Source organism: Pseudophryne corroboree, chromosome 7 (genome assembly GCF_028390025.1).
Source record: "Pseudophryne corroboree isolate aPseCor3 chromosome 7, aPseCor3.hap2, whole genome shotgun sequence".
Lineage (NCBI taxonomy): Eukaryota > Metazoa > Chordata > Amphibia > Anura > Myobatrachidae > Pseudophryne > Pseudophryne corroboree.
In genome coordinates, this window is record NC_086450.1 from 408,816,346 (window position 1) to 408,834,337 (window position 17,992).

At 45.1% G+C, this 17,992-nt stretch overlaps 1 protein-coding gene across 8 annotated transcripts in view; it reads left to right on the plus strand.

Annotated features, from left to right (window-relative positions):
• The window catches only part of LOC134945416 (ankyrin repeat and fibronectin type-III domain-containing protein 1-like), a 1,003,308-nt gene that overhangs the window by 845,790 nt on the left and 139,526 nt on the right, over positions 1-17,992 (plus strand). The window contains exon 1 of one of the 8 annotated variants that reach the window (XM_063934681.1): positions 5,893-6,122. The exons of the other annotated variants lie outside the window; for them this stretch is intronic. The gene's annotated coding sequence lies outside the window, so the exon portion shown is untranslated. Of the gene's footprint in view, positions 1-5,892; positions 6,123-17,992 lie in introns of those variants that run through there. 8 annotated transcript variants of the gene reach the window in all.

Genomic DNA, 17,992 nt, shown 5'->3' on the forward strand with positions numbered 1-17,992 from the left:
GGGCCCTCTGTTCAGCTTTGCAAATAAAACTCAAGTTCTCATCTGCTTACCATCCACAAACCAATGGGCAGACTGAACACGTCAATCAAGATTTAGAGACTTTTCTCCGCATTTATCTTTCTCCTTCGCAGGACGATTGGGTGGAACTGTTACCCTGGGCCGAGTTTTCCCATAACCATCTGTATCACTCTTCCACTGGTGAGTCTCCATTCTTCATTAATTATGGATTCCATCCACGAGTCCCAGAATTACCCATCTTTCCTTCGGAGGATGTTCCTGCTGCAGCTTCTACTCTCCAGCACTTCAGTCAAATCTGGAGTAAGGTTCATGCTAATCTCAAAAAAATCCCTGGCCGCTACAAATTTCTATGCGGATAGAAAACGGCGAGCAGCTCCTCAATACAAAGTTGGTGACAGGGTATGGGTCTCTACCCGCAATCTTCGTTTAAGAGTGCCCGCTATGAAGTTTGCTCCGAGGTTCATCGGTCCTTATCCTGTTTTGCAAGTCCTGAACCCGGTTGTCTGCAAATTGGGGTTGCCTTCCCACTTTCGGGTACCAAATTCGTTCCATGTTTCTCTTCTTCGTCCCCTCATCTTAAATCGGTTCCATTCAGAGTCGCCTAGGCCGAACTCGGTAGAGACTGAAGCTGGAACAGAATTTGAAATCAAAGCTATTCTTGACTCTCGTTATCTTCACAAGAATTTACAGTATCTGGTAGAATGGAAAGGTTATGGTCCTGAGGAGAGGAGCTGGGTCAAAGCTTCTGAAGTCACTGCTCCCCGACTAGTCCGGATCTTTCATTCTAAGCATCCCACGAAACCAGGAAAGTGTCCAGGGGCCACTCCTAGAGGAGGGGGTACTGTCACACTCGCGGCGCTGCGGCTGCCGCGCTTACCGCTCCGGGTGCACTGGGTCTCTCGGCGGTCGTCGCCCCCGGTGGGCACCGGGTTGTAGCGTCTTACTGGCGCTGCCTCCGGCGGGTTCCCGGGGTGTGGGCGCTGCCATTGCGCCTGGCGTTCACGGGAGCGTGGTGGGCGAGTGACGTCACCGGCCCCTTCCGCCAATTGTGAGAGAGCGGGAAGTTCAAAGGAAGACGCCGTGCAGAGCTCCGGCACCTGAGTATCGTCTCTTCTATGATCACCAGTGCTAGCAGCGTTCAGTGAGTTCTCTAAACTGAACGTCTCCTGTGTACCAGCGTTTGCAGAGTATCTCTCAGTGGAACATTCCTTGTGCTTCCAGCGTTTGCAGAGAATCTCTCAGTGGAACATTCCTTGTGCTTCCAGCATTTGCAGAGTATCACTCAGTGGAACAATCACTGTGCTACCAGCGTTACAGTGTATCACCTAGTGGAACATTCTCTGAGTTACAGTGTTTCTCTTAGGGGGACACCTCCTGTGTTTCCTGTATTACATGATATCTCCAAGTGGAACGCCTTCCATACTTCCAGAGTTACACTGAATCTTAAATCTTCATTCATTTCTTCAACATCGCTCACAAGCTGCTCATTCTTCAAACATCGCTCACAAATTCTTCATTCTTCAGTGTGCTTCACTATCGTTCTCAAATCCTCATTCATTTCTTCAGCAACACTCACAAGTTCTTAATTCTTCTGTGTGCTTCACCATCGCTCTCAAATCCTCATTCATTTCTTCAGCAACGCTCACAAGTTCTTCATTCTTCTGTGTGCTTCACCATCGTTCTCAAATCCTCATTCATTTCTTCAGCATCGCTCACAAGTTCTTCATTCTTCTGTGTGCTTCATCATCGTTCTCAAATCCTCATTCATTTCTTCAGCATCGCTCACAAGTTCTTCATTCTTCTGTGTGCTTCACCATCGTTCTCAAATCATCATTTAATTCTTCAGCATTATACGCCAGTTACTACGGCTAGTTCTGCATGAGGAAAACCTACATCCGGCCATCCCTGCTCCGGCCCAGCTGTGGTTCCTCCTTCCGATCACCGGAAGAACCCCCGAGTTCTCAACACTCCGAACCCAGGTCAGTGACAGGCTATACTTGATGTTTTCATAGACACAAACCAAGCACCCAAGTTCAGCCATGATCATGCTCCACCAAGTTACTGACCCCTATAGGATATATTAGTGAATATTGTTACATATTATTGAATAAATATCTGACAACCAGCGCTTTTATTTCTTTGTTTGATTTGTTGCTTCTTTAAAGGGTTGCGTAATTTATTGGGAGCAGCTGGCGGTCAGATTTACTGCACTTATTAGAGATTGGCGCCAGGTTATACATTTTTCTATATGTCCCCATAGGAGGGGGTGGTACCTTCAGGAAGTGGGGCTTATCGGGGATTTCCCCCCTGTGCACCTATGGGCCAGTCCAACCCTGTGTGAGTACACCTTATTGATGGAAAAGGTGAGATGTAGGTCTACACCCAATCCCTGCCACCTCTGAGCACATACAAACATTACTGTGGGTTGTTTTTCGGAGTGGAAGAGGCACCATGCTTGCCCCATAATGCAGTAAGGAACCCCAAAATACTTCATCCTCACCCTTGAAAGCTTACAGTATTTTGGTATTTAATCTGCCAATGCTAGGCACGTTCCTACACCATCTAGGAAGGGACTTCCTGTTCCGCTCAGCTTTTTCCATCAGGGAACATCATGTTGCAACATATTCATTTAACTTTGCTTACCTTTTTAAGATATGATTTATAAAGATCAGAGCACCTCTAATGTCACCAGTGGAAAAGCGTGTGAGTAAACTAGAACTTTCCGCCAATCACATAACCAGAATGCTCACAGCAGCACATAATTCAGTAGGTGAGTGTTATGATCTTACAGAAGGCAGTGACCCTTCTACTTGTGTGCTTGAGTAATTGGGGAACACAGGGCTGCAAGTTATGTGCAGGGTTGCCCACTTTCTGGCTGCTCCCTCTGGGAGGGGGCGGTCAGTTCGGCACAGCAGACGGCAGGGAGGGCAGGCATGACTTGCAATAGGGGAGGAGCAGGGGCAGGGCCACATAGTGGAGACGGTAGTCACCGCTGCGTCATCGTGGCCATGCCCCTGCTATACATTGCTGATATTACAGGCATTACACAGAGGGGGGCAGGGCTATGATGGCGCGATTCAGTGCAAATCGTGTCATTGAGTCCTCTCAAACTGCCCACTTGTGAGCGTCCGAGGCAGGAGGGGTCTGCAGGACACTTGCCTACCTGGGACTGGCACTTGATTTTCAGAAGCCTCCCATATGGTTATGTGTGATGAGCAGAATGGAGGTTAAGCTGGAAAAGCAGAGGGGATGATTCTTAGTTGGGAGTAAATCTATGAGAAAAAAAGCATGTAACTTTGCACATGGAACAAACCATGGTGCAATGCAAGGGGTGCATGGTAAATACTGGCTGCCTCTGCATGTAGCCCACAGGGGTGGGAGGAGGCGTGCCAACAGCGTTAGAATGTTGTTGGTGGGGCACAGTCCGGACAACGCAGGTGTGTCCGGAGTGTTGTGGGGGCAGGCCGCGGTGGCTGCGTGACATCATACGCAGTCGCTGCAACCTAGAAAGCAGCGGGTAGCCGCCTGCCAGTGCAGCTGCGCTGCACAGGTAGGGAGCTACTTGGCAGGTGCTAAAGCATCGCTGCCGTGCGATGCTTTCGCACCCATGGGGGGGGGGGTGGGCAGGGCCTGATATGGGCCTAAATTTAGCACATCTACGATCTGGTGTGAATCACCCCCTACATCTGCCCCAGCTGCTGTGCAGCATGGTCTTACCGGGATCCGGTCTCTAGGTCGACAAGACTTAGATCGACAGTGTCTAGGTCGACCACTAATGGTTTCTATGTCGACATGGACTCTAGGTCGACATGACAAAAGGTCGACATGAGTTTTTAACTTTTTTCTAATTTTTTTTACTTTTTCATACTTTACGATCCACGTGGACTACAGTTGGGAACGGTAACCTGTGCCGAGCGCAGCGAGGCAAAGTGCCCGAAGCATGGCAAGCGAAGCAAGCCATGCGAGGGTACACGGTGCACTGATTGGGGTTCCCCGTCACTCTACGAAGAAAAGGACACCCAAAAAATTTAAAAACTCATGTCGACCTTTTTCGTGTCAACCTAGTACATGTCGACCTAGAGTCCCTGTCGACCTAGAAACCATGTCGACCTACTTACTGTCGACCAATAGTGGTCGACATAGACACTGTCGACCTAAGTATTCTATCTAACATACAACACCCGGTCTTACCAAGGTTCAAAGTTACTGGCCCTTTTTTCTTTTTCCCTTCGCTCCCAACTACTGTAAAGGTGGGTACACACTGGTAGATATATCTGCCGATCAATTGATCGGCAGATATATCTATGGACGGATCGGCCAGTGTGTTGAGCATACACACTGCCCGATACGTCGGGGACTGACGTCATGAACTGGGCGGGCGTGTACACATGCCCGCATAGTTCAGCTGTCAATCACCGGCAGCTGCCGCAGCATGTGTACAGGCGGTCGCGTACACACACAGCGACGCGCCAATATATCGGTAGATATATTGGCCATCGGCTGTGCTGCGGGGCCGACGCGATACGTCTGTGAACGACGGAGTTCACAGACGTATCGCCCGTACACACTGGCCGACGGAACCGCGATATATCGGCCGTTCAAGAGAACGGCCGATATATCGGCCAGTGTGTACCCACCTTAAGTCTCAGAAAAAGACTGGAGGGGGCCTGGTCCACCACCCGGAGTAATGATGCATGGATAATTTTAACCTGACATTAAAATAATATGGGGTTATGTGCACCTCTATGTGAAACAAATCCTACACATCGAAGCTGTCTTCTTCTAGTATTGTTTTATATTGATGCATGATTACACAAAACCCATCTGAAAGGAGCCACAACAGCAAAAAGTGTGGGCATTTCTCCAGTGCTTCATCTTTGTTACACAACACCAAGGAGGGGAAGTGGGTTATTTCTGATAATTATGTGTATGGTGAACACATAACTGTAGTGCTACACAGATAAAATATCAGTCATTGACATCCGTCCTTGCTTTATAAAATTTCACAATCCAATTAACTAACGATTATATTTTTGGAGTGTGGGAAATAACCAGAGTACCCGGAGGAAACCCATGCAAACGTGGGGAGAACATACAAACACCACATAGTTAGTGCTTTGGTGAGAATTAAACCAAAGACCTTGGGGCTGAGAGGCAGTAATGCTAGCCACTATGCCAACTGTGCTGCCCATAACCTATCACATCTTAGGGCACGGAACGGGTGTTGCAGTTCCTGCACACAGGGAGTTCAAGTGCTGGATGTGTCAGTACAATCAGCAGTTATGCATTATTTCACCTTTCTCTCTGTGGAAAAGAAAAGATGCAAGAAAGAGATTTTTACTACATTCAGGAACGAAACAATCATTTTTCTGATACATTTATTTTTCTAGATAAATATATATATATATAACTGAAAGTTTATTTTGACCCTCCCATTTTGATCTCGTAGTACTGAGCTGTGTAACTGATGATATACATAGTTATTCATGCTGTGTGTCTCCGTGATTGCTAATAGGTACCCTCCAGGAATCTCCTACATGTCAGGATGGTGTCCTTTAAGTGTTGGAAGCTGCTGGTGAACTTCCCGGACTTGAGCATCCCTCCTCTACCCCATCACATTAACCTGAGATCTTTTTTTATTATATATATATATCTCTTTGTGGCTTTTTCAGACTCCTCGGGTACCAGTAACAATGGTTTGTTGTTATATAAAGAGAAAAAAAAATTCCTGTATCCAGAAAAAAAGCAAGAGATTCTTCAGTGTTGGAATCTTAGTCACATGGGGCCGTTACAGTCCACCCCCCCTCCCCCAGTTAATCTAGTTTCTATAGAAACAAGATTGGGAAAAAAAGACAGACGGAGAGGGGCAGAAAAGAGTGAGAACGAGAGGAAGAGGGATAGAGAGGTGAGCAGCTGTAGGTGCGGGGGGTATTCAGGCTCCAGGTCTGAGGGACACCAGCGGGCAGGGGGCGATATGCGGATGGAGAGGACGACAAGTGACGCAATCACTTCATCCACATGAATGCCTTACGATGATGCCGATACGGAGTCTTATCAAGACTGTTCTGGAGGTGGACAAAGAGTTAAAGCCAGAATAAGAGGAGGTAAGTGTTAGCACAAGTTGCTGAATTGGGAACAAAATATATGAATTGAATTATATAAATGTTAAAATATGTACCTGTGAGATAGATAGATAGATAGATAGATAGATAGATAGATAGATAGATAGATAGATAGATAGATAGATAGATAGATAGATAGATCGATCAATAGATAGAGAGATTAGATAAATAGATAGAATTTCCAAAATTGGCATATGAAAAGCAGATAGTGGACACAGTGCAAAGTTGTTGTAAGACAGGCAGGCAGAAATGGATACAGTACAGGCAGAGAGCAGTTGAAAAATCCATAAGACATTGCTTCGTAGATTAACCCCCAACAGGTGGTGGGCAGATCCTGCTCGGAACAGGAATACAGGACACCCGGGTCAAGAGACTCCTGTCCTCTTCTCCATCTGTTGTTCTCATTTGCTCCAAAACTCCCGCCTGTCATTTTCATTTATTTATTTATTTATTTTCATTATTTGATTCTGGTCCAGAAGATGTTCGCAGGATGGAGTTACAGCCCGGCTTATGTTATACTGCAATAACTCTTCTCTCTGCTCGCGGAAGGTAACTCTCATTACCTTTCTTGGCCCTCTTGCATCTCCCTCTATTAATAAGAGGCTCTGGCGTTTACATGGCGCTTTCCGTACTTAAAGTTAAGGTTCACATATCCACCGCTGGTGTCATTACAGGGGCTGCGTATTGAATACGGCCCAAACGCAGTTACTGAGCCTAGAGGAAGAACAGCAAACGTGCGTAGGGCGCTCACTGATTCTCTCCTATACTTGTAACAATCATCGTTTTTCCTTTGTAAGTTTTAGTTACCAGGCCAACAGATGTACATGCTGCCAGGTATATCATTTGTGTTACTGTGACAAAACGCAAATGGCAAAAAATAATAAATAATTTGCACTGTGGTAGACATACAAGTTTTTATTTTTTTATTCTCCGGGATATGGACTAACCCTGTGAGAAACTAATGTCAGCTGTTCACTCAGTTTTGTTAATAAAGTTTTGCTTTTGCAATTTCCTTTGCAGCAGTGCTAGACTTGATATTGCACCATGTATTACTGTCCAGCGGGGACTTCAGCTCTTTTATGTGGCACTAAAATAAATGATGTTAATTAGTCACTTATCAATACAAATTTATATTTTGCTCAGGAACAGTTTTTCATTTGTGTCTTGTTTATCTGAAGCAGATTATTGAGAAATGCAATCTTAAAACTTAATACCGGTTAGTGACATGTAATGACAAAGTGATTGCTTGGTGTCTTGTGTACACCTGTTCTTCATTGGACGGCAGGTGCAATAATTGCGTCTGCTTGCCTGCTCTATTCTTAAACCTCATTAACATATTTTTACTCCCATTTCATACAGCAGCTCAAAATAGGGGAGCAATTTGAGAAATAGCGAAGGCTTAGAGCTTATGCCTGTGCCACTAAGCGGTAAACCAGACCGGCAGAGAGACTTGCCTTATTCGGTCAATGAGGACAAAATCCTGGTCCACTTGCTGACGAGGAAAGTCCTAATACTAAAGAAAGGTTAGCTGTATTATCATAATAATAATAATAATAATAATTATTATTATTATTATTATTATTATTATTATTATCATAATTACAGGTATTATTATTATTATTATTATTATTATTACTACTACAAATGTAGGTGAACGGTGGCTGTCCAGTTGGCATGACACTGTACGTCCTCACATGCCCTGTCAGCTTGAGACTCAATATCAGATGTCAAATGATCTACCTGATAGGATAAAAGGCCAGGTGATCAGATATCTCCTTCAATTCTAGTTCATTATCAACAAACGATGTTCTCTATGCTGCACAGGGAAAGATCTTATGCATTATAAAGCCACTATCATGGACATTGGGACTTCTGATTGGTCCTCGCACACACACCCTTCCACAACCATTTTATAGTGGTGAACTTTCATGGTTAACCACCTAGGTGGTAATACAGCTTCAGAAAATAAAATGAACCAATCCATGCCACATGAGATGCAACTGTTACTAACGTGGTACAAGTATTGTTATATGTTACTTACATGCAGTCTGGTAGATCAATACCCATATCATTTAATTTTGCAGGGTGATGGTACTGTTTTCGCTATAGTAAGCCTTTATTAAAAAGTTTAGAGCATATTTGGCATGTTAATATATTTTTATAAGTTCTACTACGTCTTTCTTACTTTGGGGCCTTTCATGAAGGTAATAAGTGTGGTCAATCCTCTGAAAACTGATGTTTATTATCACAATACAACCTCAGTTTCCTCCTGTAAAGCAATACCCATAGCTTTTTATGGGGACTGCTAAAATTGACACATTACCAATTTACTGAGTAGACTTCCATGAGGGGATGTAGTTATTTGACCGGTGGTCGGAATCCCGAGAGCTGGACAGTTGGCATGCCGACTAACATGGACTATTCCCACTCGTGGGTGTCCACGACACCCATAGAGTGGGAATAGAACCTGTGGCGAGAGCAGCGAGCTACCGAGCCCGCAAGGGTCTCCATTGCTCTTGCACCCCCGCCCACCAGCATCCCGGGGACGATATGGTGACCTCCAGGATCCCAAACACCGGTCTCCAAATACCAACCTGACTCCCGGTAGCTGATGCCGTGTTAATATGACTTCAGACTTTGTAACCTACATTCAGGGCTGCCATCAAAAATTGTGGGGCCCGGGACTGACAAAATAGACAGGGCCCCTCCCCCAGAAAAAAAGATTTTGCCGCACCGCTCCTATGTGATGTCATATAATGTGATGTTATATATAGGTGGAACATTGTGAACCTACAGGAATGGTTCACAGAGAGCTGATGTACCGGGAAGGCTTGTTTTAAAAAGTCATCCATGTGCATTAGTCCACTGTTGTTTTACAGCCTGGTGCAGCTCTCCAAGTATTGGCGGTAGGAGCCAGTGGTGGGCCCCCTCTCTGTAAGGGCCCGGGACACTAGTCCTCACAGTCCCCCCCTGATGGCTGCCCTGCCTACATTTACACATATCTTTCACCAAAGAGGAATGTTTGGAATAGCTTTTGTGGTCTGAAACTATAGTCATGGTAATGCAACCTACCTGCTCTAAAGGACAGATGTTTTCAACTCCAATGCCCAAGTACCCCAAACAGGTCATGATTTCTGGATTTCTGAAAATGCGTGGGATCATTATTTATCACTCACCTGTACATGAGTAAAGAAATCCCTAAAACATGATATGTAGAGGACTGGAATTTAAAAGCCCTGTTCTAGGAACTAGTTACATTACTAAGGCGTAAAGGATACAATTATTTTGTGACCTGAAGCAAGTTTATGAGACGCAACCTTTCAATTAGTACATTTACTGTATGCTGAATTTGCATGGATACTTCAGCCCACATAATGAAAGTGTTTCATTTAGTTGTCATTCTTTTATGGATTTCTTATGTAATGAAGAGCACAAATATTCAGCCCACATCATCAGGAGGTCATTTGTCCAAACACTATTCACAAATACATTACCTGTCAAAAGATTTAGAACACACATTTTTCCACCTTTATTGAAACTTTTAACAGTTTATTGTCTCGGTGCCCTCTGAAATGGAGGCATAGAAGATATAAATAAATGGGGCTAAAAATAAATAAATAAATATTAGAATCATTTTGTTTAACTACATTGAATCTAAATTTAGAAATCACCAAAGTAGTCACCTTATGCAGATATAACTGCAGAACACACTCATTGGCCGGGATGTAATGAAGTCCGAGTTCGGCAGCCGTGTGGGATGCCAGCCAAACTTGGACATTTCTTTTAAAGGGGCAATCGTGTACAAAGCATGGTTAGCCTTGTACATGATTGCCCCTTTAAAAAAAAAGTCCAAGTTCGGCCGGCATTCCACACGGCCTCCGAACTCAAATGTCATTACATCCCGGCATAGGTGTGCGCAGCTGATTTTATTAGGGGGTGCACCGCCGGAGGGGCGTGTCTAGCACCGCCTTTTGGGCGTGTCTAGCACTGCCCTGGGACATGTCTAGCACTATGTCACATTCCCTCAGTAAAATCACATAGCTTAATCTAATTTCTCCCTAGTTCTTAATAAAGTAAATATAATCCACCCCAGAGAAATAAAATATAATAGTGCGACCATCAGCTGGTACTGACTGCCTGCTATGGCATAACCCTTAGTCCTAGCTGCCACTGCACCCTATTGCTGCTTACACTTCCTCAACCTATCCCTGACCCAGTGGCGGGACTAGAGAGTGGTGAGCCTAGGTGCATATATATTCCTCTCCCTGCCACACACCCCACCCATTGCACCCCCCAGCACCAACACCCTGGTTTTGAGTGGGCCACTCTGAAAAGTATGGGAGATTTAGGGGGGCGAACATTTGGGTTTTAATATAACACAAGTAAAGTTTAAAATTTACATATGTGCCATCAGAACCCTCGTTGGCAGGACACCAGCATTTGTCACACATGTCTCCATGCTCACCAGTTAACCCTTATTCACATTATGCCACACAGTATGAGACAAAATTCACATTACGCCACATAGTATGAGCCAAATACAGAGTATGCCACACAGTATGAGTGGAAATTCACATTACGCCACATGGTATAAGTGAAAATTTACATTACGCCACACGGTATGAGCCGAATTCACATTATGCCACATAGTATGAGCCAGATACAGATTACGCCACACAGTATGAGTGGAAATTGACATTACGCCACACGGTATGAGCTGAATTCACATTATGCCACATGGTATGCCCCAGCAGGGCAGAATACCCTTAAAGCCCCACTCAGGAAACTACTAATAAACAGCTAATTTCTTTTTCTAACCCTACTTTTCTTTAATTTTTTTTTCCGGAGTACACTTAAAGATCCTATATACTTTTTTTTGGAGGGGGGGGGGGGGCAGCTTCATGTACACAGTACATATATGTATACAAATGCAAACAGACAGTATGTATATTGCCCCTGGCTGGCCCCTGTCTTTCCTCTACAGGAGCAGGCTCAGCTGCAGCACTGCAGTTAACTTACTTTAGTCACTGACTGAGCGGTGACAGTTACTTTCTCAGTCTCAGCTGAACCGTCTGCTGAGCTGAATTTGTCCTCGGGTCCGTGACTCCTCCTGATTGAAAGGAACGCTGTGCGGCTGTGGTGGCACTCAATGGAGAGAGAGCGGGAAGGGTGGGTGGCATGACCTCCTGTCACACCGCGTGGCGGAGCTGGGAGGAGGTTTTTACTTCAGTCATTTACCCACTGCCGAGTGTAGCCGGGCTGGTCAGTCCCATCCCAGACAATCAGTCCGTCCTGACTGTGCAGTGGGGCAGGGCAGGGTGGCGCAGCAGGAGAGGGAGAAGGAACAGGCATGGAGCATCAGACGATCACTGTGCTGCAGGCGTGCAGGGGGTGCCGGACATTAGGGGGTGCCTGTGCGCACCAGGCACCCCCCGTGCGCACGCCTATGCATCCCGGTCATAGCATTAATGAAAATAAAATATTATTCAAGTTTTTCCCAACACTGTAGCAGAAGTTCCCACAAATGTGCTGCACATGCTCAGGGGCAAGCACAGGATTCGAAGGAGGGGGGGGGGGGTTGTCCTTCTATGTGGATAGATAGATAGATAGATGATGCCACAAGAGATGATTTCTTCAGCTCACGTGCTCGTTTATGTGGATTCTGTAATGCTGGGCCCTGTTTGGAAAAAGTTAGTAGTACTATAGGTACATGTAAGATGAAAAGCCAAGCTCTCCACATTTAATAACCTTGGCACCCTTGCACCCAGGAGCAACGTCAGATAAGTAGCATTCACATTTAATAAATAGCCAACCTTTGCCCCCAACTCAGCCATACCTTTAATGAATAGCCCCTAACACAAAGGGCACATAGCACAAAGAGGATACTTAACTTGTATGCCCTTTCTGTTCTGCACTTGCATATTAATAGCCCTGATCCACCTCTTCACATGCAGAGGACCTGCAAGTATAAAATACTCGCAACGCTGCATGCGTCAGTTTTGCATGAAGAGGAATCTTGATGTTGCGCAAATGCTCTTACATGTAACTATAAATCACGCCTAAGGCTCACTATGTGACTGAGACTCTCTGGGTATAAGTAACAGATACAGTACATGTTATAGTGACGGATTTTTCCCATTTCAGCTTTTTCTGCTATAAAATGAATGTTGACCTGTAACTATGCTGTTTTTTACGCTTTAGTTATACTTTCCTTCTGTCCCAGAACATCTGGCAGTCTAGCCCTCCCGCATGATCCCGAGGGAGTAGACCAGTGGTTCCCAAACAGAGGTGCCACAGGTTAGTGATCCAGGATCAGATCAACTTTTTATGGTCCATGTGATAGGTTACACCAGAGCTGGGTCTTCCAATCATAAAATATATGGACAAACAGAAGTTCAACCCCGTCCAACAGCACATAGCTGACCCTAAGATGACAGGTCAGCACAATTTACTTAATGTAATAATAATTTTGCTGAATTTCTCAGTAAGGAAACTTTTGGCCTAGGGATTCCATGAAAAAAATGCTGATACTCTAGGGTGCCGTGATTCATGAACATTTGGGAACCAGTGGAGTAGAACATCCTCTGGCACCCTGCTTCCCTTCCATCATACCCCGCCAGTTGAGTCCTGATGATGTTAATCACTTCTTCTTGGCCTCGCCCAGCTGTATGAGGATGATAATTACATACTGGGGGTGGAGCCATAATGGCCCGAATCATGTTAGCATGGCCCTGCACTTAATCAAAAAGTGGGCAATGCTAGCTTTACAGAAGCAAATGAAAACATAGGGACCATAACTATCTATGGGCTAGATTCAGAGTTGTGCACAAACCCAATGATTTTGCCCTTGAGCGATTATCGGCAGTCTGGCAACGTGTCTAAGTCGCACTGCGTATGTGCTGCAAAGGTCTTCGGTCGCAGACAGTGTCAGACTGGGATCATGCTTAGGGGGTGGCCAACCAACACAGAGGCTTAGCAAACCATCAGGGAACCCCTTTATAAATATATTCCATGCATTCTAATTTACCAGATTAATTCACTGTAGAAAATACACCATAGTCCTGTGCAGTATAATGTATAATTAGTCTGGAACCTGATCTCTAGAGGAGAGGGTGGGCCCCCTGACAGTGGGGCCCACCAAGGGTTTCTCTGTACCCCTGAGGGCCAGTCTGACCCTTGTCACAGAGAGGGTTTATTTGCAAAGTGATTGACAGGCAGGGAGAGTTTGGGGGAGGTAACGGGGGAATGGTGGCAAAAATACAGGCGTGTCACAACCGCTTTTGGGGCATGTCTCATCCTGTGCCTGCGGTCCCGTTCACAGTAACAGGGTCTTTGTTGTCTCACTTCCTGCGGCCATGCTGCACAGCCATAGGCTCCTCAGAAGTTCAATAATTGGCTGATCTGGAAGATGACGCGGCATCTTTGTACGGCGCTGGAACTCGCAACGGTGCTAGTACTGTAGGTGTCACAAGACAAATCCAGGCGGCTGCGCCATTTGCATACTTTAGCAGCTACAAATGCATTTTGTGCCCATCTCTGAACCGGGCCCTTAGACATCATAATACCACAATTTCACTTAACAAAAATAGGCATAAAACATAAACATCTTCATTATTAAGCATTTGTTATTATATTGTTCCTTACACACTAAGGCAGTGGTTTCCAAACTTTTTTGAATCACGGCGCCCTAGAATATCAGAATTTTTTTCACAGCACCCCTAGGCCTAAAATTTCTTATTGAGAAATTTAGAAAGAAATATTACATTAAGTAGATAGCGTTTATATGTCATCCTTAGGGTCAGTTGTGTGGTGAGGGACAAGATTTGCTTCTGTTTGGCCACATATTTTATGACTGGCAGCCAGCAGCACTGGTTTTGCCTATTATATTGACCATGAATAATTTGAATTGGTCCTGGACCACCAACCCAGGGCACCCCTGCAAGTGTCCCGAGGCACCCCAGGGAGCCACGGCACACAGTTTGGGAACCTCTGCACTAAGGGATTGAACGTATAATATATTGAGATGTATGGCTGGAAGCGCTGGAGAGTGTATGAAGATGGCAGGATGGGGGGAGAGCACTCGGATCTGCTGCGGGCGACTCACAACCAGTTCTCTGCAGCACATAATGCGGCACTTTGTCCAATCCTCTCCCAGGTGGCTGCTGTCACATCCACTAATGGACATATGTTGCAGGGTTTGTGTATGTGCCCTTTAAACTGTCCGCCTCTGAACATGGCCTCATATCTAACCAAGCACAAAATACCCAGTGGCCTTTTCTATTTATAACCTATAGCTCAACCCTTGGTCTCCCGGCCTCTGTTCTATTATTCTGAACTACTGCACATGTATTCGTTTACACGCATCTACCTACAGGCATTGGAGCTATCTTCTCACAATCAGCCAAGCTTAAACCTGGAAGAGAAACAACAAAAAAAGTATGTAGAGCGAAATATCCTCATAAAAGCCTTTTTAAAGTCATCCGCACCCATCATTTAGTCCCAGTGGTGCCCCAGTTTTACAGCCAGTGACTCCCACTGGGTAATTAGGCGTAAAGTGGTACAAGTCGCTGTGCGCTGTATAATGACTGTTCTGTATAGAGCAGTCTTCTGCCACAGCTGAGAGACACCTCGCTGCAGCGCCTAGGGTGAGTGTGCAGCAGCATATCTCACTTTCATAGCTTATTTTGACAACCAGCTGACATCACAAATCCCAGATAATCATTCGGGCTGACAACTTGAAATGAGATCTGAAATCCATACTGAACTTTACTGATAAAGGACACTTATAACCACATTCAAAAATCCAAGACGGGTCCAAAAATGTACTCTGTCACATAACCGTACAGCAGCACGCCATGTGGGTTTCTGGGTAAGAACAGCAGATTTCGTTACGGTGTAATTCCATGCTGTACCTCACACCATACTTGCCTACCTGACCCTCTCCATGAGGGAGAAAATGCTGTTCCTGGACTTTCCTGGTAATGTATGATTGCCATCACCTGTGGTGAAACACCTTTCTTATCAATTAACTATCTCACCACAGGTGATGGCAATCATACATTACCATGAAAGACCAGGAACAGAGCATTTTCTCCCTCATGGAGAGGGTCAGGTAGGCCTCACATTGACATAAACTAGTGCAAGGCCACAAGGAAAAGGCAGTAAAAGACATTTCCCAGTTCTTTTTTTTTTTTTCTGTAAACCTTTATTTGATGAGGGCAACAAGTACACTGAAACAATAGAGTACAAAAAATTAAATCTGCAGAACTGGCCTTGTTTTGCAGGGTGACACTCAATACATTTGACTATCCCCGAGTAAATGTAATGTATTAATGAAATATATGTTCTGGGTGCGTGACACATTTTTAAATCCGTGAAGCTCGAGACAAAGGGGTATATTCAATTGAGGTCGGATCCATTTCGACATGCATTTGTAGGAATGGATCCGATAAGGGCTATTCAATGCCCATCTCAATTCGACTTTAAAAAAAGTCGAATTGAGATGAGGGACCAGAGAGGGGGGAGAGCCGCGGGCAGACGGGGGACAGCAGCGTTGCAGGAGGATGTGGCACAGCCAGCAGACCTCACGGCAGCGTCCACCCGGCTCTAGCAAGCGGGACCTCACTTGCTGGAGCCGGGTGGATGCTGCCGTGAGCGGCGGCTGTGCCACATCCTCCTGTAGCGCTGCTGTCCCAGTTGGAAACGGGGCCAAAACCTGTTGAAATTGGCCCCGTTTCCCTCAGAACCACATGAATCGGCAGCTATACCTCCAATTCACGTACTATTTGACAAGTCGAATTCCCCGACTTGTTGAATAAAAATGCGGGGACTGAATAGGTCGGAACTCCTTCCAACCTGAAAAAGTCGAAAACTGCCGTCTTTTCGACAAGACGGCAGTTTCGACCTTCATTGAATATACCCAAAAAGAGGGAAGGGAGATGGATTGCAGTCATAGGATTGAGATAAAGGCATATTGTCTAGCCTATATAGGTTTAGGGGGGGAAGGGTGTTGTTAATTCATTTAGTTAGTTAGTTAGTTAGTTAGTTACATTTGTTATATTATGGTAAGTGTCTATATACTATGTGGATGGGGCTGATTCTCTCTTAAGAGTATGGACTGTATACAGTACATGCCTGAACACACATCGTTATTGCAAAGTTAGTATGTAAGGTTTTTGCATTCTTGCCTTGTGGGTAGGAGGAGATTCTTCCAAACTTCTTGCTAGAAATGACTGGTGTGTGTGACAGCACCTTCTCCTGGCTGACCGCCTACCACTCACGTTCTCATTACTCCACCCTGCCTTCGCTTCTGCTACCTGTTGGTGTCCCTCAAGGCTCTGTTTTTTGGTTCTCACCTTTTCTCCTTATAGACTGCTCCTAGGCGTCACCAAGATTTTAAAATTTCACATGTTTAAGACTGAACTCATTGTCTTCCACCTTCCGAAGTCTCCTCATCTTGATCCTTTTCATTATCTATTGATAACTTCCCCATCTCTTCTGTCTAGGATTTGTCCTCGATTCTTCCCTCTCGTTCAGATCCCACATTCATGCCCTCTACAATTCATGCTGCTTCCACCTTCATTATATCTCTAGGATCAGACCCTTTCTCACCCTGGATGCCTCAAAGAACTCCATCCACTCACTGTAATTACTTGTGTGGACCACTCCCACCTCCTCCTGACGCCTTCCTGATTTCCACCTCTCTTCGCTCCAATCCATCCTAAATGCTAGTGCCTGGCTCATGTTACTCCCAAACCGCTATTATGTCTGCCAGCCCTCTCCACCAGGCTATATATCTGCCAGCCCTCCCCACCAGACTATATGTCTGCCATCCCTCCCCCGCCAGGCTAAATGTCTGCCGCCCTCTCTGCAAGGCTATATGTCTTCCAGCCCTCTGCACCACTGGCACTCTCTCCCTATCAGACTTTGCTCCTGTCTCCAAAGCTCCCAAAACTAATATCTTTATCATAGGAGAGTTAGGAGCTGGGAGGTTACATAGTAATATATACTGAGCTCAGAGTTGTATAGCAAATGATACCATTAGCACATTTGATGGGGTGAGGTCTATTAATTTAGGTAGTAGGCCCCTTAGAAATGATACGTTAGACCTACTCAGATAGCTAGATTCTAAGTCAAATCATAAAATAGTTTCTGGGAAAGTGGGATTGCGGTAGGAAAGGGGCTATGATTTGTGTAAAAGAAGTCTTGTAGGCCCCTTCCATCTCTGGATATGGGCTATTGGAGTATATTGGTAGATGTTCTTGGGAATCTCGTGTTCCAAATAAACTATGCATAACTTCTCTACTCATTTTGCTTAATCATACTTACCGACTATAATGCTGCTGCAATTTATTTATTTATTAACAGTTTCTTATATAGTGCAGCAAATTCCGTTGCGCTTTACAAGTGGACACAATTATCAGACAAAACTGGGTAAAAACAAACAGTCATAGAAGTAGGAGGGCCCTGCTCGCAAGCTTACAATCAATGGGGAAATAGGCATTTATACACAAGGATCGGTGCTATCTATTGCATAGTTGTCCACCAGATTGCAAAGGTTCTTGGTGGGCTGCATGATATCACATCACAGCAATGATGAACCAGGGTCAGGAGGAAGGGAAAGTGAAGAAATAAAATATGTGTGGGATATGTGTGGACTGTACTGTGGGGATATAATTGGATAGGAAAGCTATGAAGGTAATGTGAGCGGTTCTGGAATTTGATAAGCTTGTCTGAATAGGTGAGTTTTCAGGGAACACTTGAAGGTTTGAAGACTAAAGGAGAGTCTTATTGTACGTGGTAGGTCATTCCACAGAGTGGGTGCAGCCCGAAGAAAGTCCTGTAATCGTGCA